We start from the raw sequence: 2,176 nt of genomic DNA, 5'->3' as shown, positions 1-2,176 counted from the left end.
TAGCATCGCTGTTGAAAGGGACGCTAAGTCTGAAATATCAAGTCAAATCAAAATTTCTTGTCATCCATCAGATTAGGAATCATGTTTGGGGCCGGATAGAACATTTCAATGGAAGACGTCTGGCCTGCGGACCGCACTTTGTTCATCACTGGCCTGAACCATGTTTTCTCTGATCGCAGCACGATAAGAAGGCCATTAGGCCAATTATACAATATATACTACAATCAAATCCTCCCGCATATGTCGCCTCGGTAGCGCAGTAGGCAGCGCGTAAGTCTCATAATCTTAAGGTCGTGAGTTCGATCCTCACCCGGGGCAATTCTTGTTTTTCTTTATTCAAAATATTTATTGTTGCATTTTATGAGTCCCTATATTATTTATTACCTACGACTAGTATAAGTATGGAACTAACAGACATAGGGAAAGGTCAATAAACTTTCTTTTATACAACTGTTCATGAAATTTGTGATATTTTATATTGTTTATAGTTTGTTTCCGTAAGTTTTTAAAACCAACAAATTAATTTCCCCCATGTATAAATTTTATCAGTTAAATTTTACATTAACTTTTACAATGTTACAAGGTACAACAGTTTTTGTTACACGGTAGTGAAAATTATCAGTTTTAATCTTACATTTCATCAATTAAATTAGAAGCAAATTTTAGTTCTAATGATCATTTTTCTTATATTAATTTTTAATTTAATCAATTATTCTTTCATAATTCTAATTTTAAATTTTAAACATATATTTTTTTAGCCATTTTTCCCCATGCACCTAAGACAATGGAACCATAATAGAATTGAAAACTTACTCTTTCAAAATAGGGAACTTAGTGGCCTGGTTTGCAAGGGCGCCGATTTCTCTGTAAATTTCGGGAGGGGGGGGGGCATTTAGATGCAGAAGGTATATATATGAAGATTTTAAGACAAATTGCATTCAAATTATGCCAAATATTGTATATTCATAAATACAATAGGGGGTCCACATCAGCTTTGGGTGCTGGGCCCCCCGGCACTCCCAGGATCGGCATCCTTGTTGGTTTGTATCAGGAATACAAACCAGGTTACTAAGTAGTATTTTCTAAGTACTAGCTAAAGAATTACATAGAAAATATTAGATTAATTCTGACTGTTTATATTTTTAAAAATGTCAAAAGGTAATTGCGCAACTAATGAACACCTAAACATCAAAATTTCACAAGATAAGAAAAAAAAAATCTTTTACATGTAAATGGATATGACGATTATTCGGTAAGATATGAAGAATCGAAATATATTTAAAATAAAATACTAGAATCTGTTTTTACAAGGAAGGTCCAAGGTGACTTCACAGTTTAAATTTGTTATCATGTATTTTGCCTAGTATAGTTTTTATCTCGTCTCAAAGTTAGACAAGACGAAGCAATCTTAAGTCTCATCTCGTGCACAACCCAACTATTGATCGATATGTTATTGAAGGTTTTCTTGGCTATATGTTTCACATGAAATTATGATTTTATTATCTTCCACTTTTTCCCTTTTTGTGTCTTTGATCGTTCTCCAAGCAAATGTTTCCACTCTTTAAATACATCAGTATTGACACAGTAACTACGCTCACGTTCATCTTCGACGACTTCTGAAATAAACTAAAACCAAACTCTTTCATTACCAACAGTGGCGTCGAAAGTATTTTTCAGCTGGGGGAAGGGGCAAACTGATTTTGAACTAGTGTCTTGAAAATAGGCTGGGGAATGTAACATAGGTAAGATAATACGAACATATGTTCGTAATGTTAACGACAATTAGATTTGGTTGGATAATAATAATAATAATAATAATAATAATAATAATAATAATAATAATAATAATAATAATAATAATAATAATATGTATAATATAATATAATGCAGATGTACAAGTTATGTGAGGGTTTCCATCTACGAGAAGCATCTTGATTTGCATCAAAAGATTAATTAATCCAGTGCCAGTGTTGTGCAGAATTTTAGTATGGTGCAGAAATTTTCAACCATTTAAATCACAGTTAAAACATATAAAATAGTAAAAATTGTACTACTTACAAAAAATGGCTGTTTGTAACTTCAGTTTTTACCATTTTATATACATATTTTTAACTGTATGTAACTGTGTTGGAAATTCCCACACGGACAGTATTCGGACAATAGAGTTCGCTTTTCT

General features: G+C 32.1%; 1 non-coding gene across 1 annotated transcript; it reads left to right on the top strand.

Moving 5' to 3' along the window:
* The first annotated feature begins 245 nt into the window (after nt 1-245).
* TRNAM-CAU (transfer RNA methionine (anticodon CAU)) lies at nt 246-318 on the top strand. The gene has a single exon. It is a non-coding gene; the product is annotated as a tRNA-Met (tRNA).
* Nucleotides 319-2,176: the final 1,858 nt, after the last annotated feature.

This window comes from Thermobia domestica, chromosome 6, assembly GCF_964235325.1.
Source record: "Thermobia domestica chromosome 6, izTheDome1.hap1.1, whole genome shotgun sequence".
Classification (NCBI taxonomy): Eukaryota; Metazoa; Arthropoda; class Insecta; order Zygentoma; family Lepismatidae; genus Thermobia; species Thermobia domestica.
Note: the sequence above shows the minus strand (reverse complement) of the source record. Positions and strands in the feature narration are given on the sequence as shown.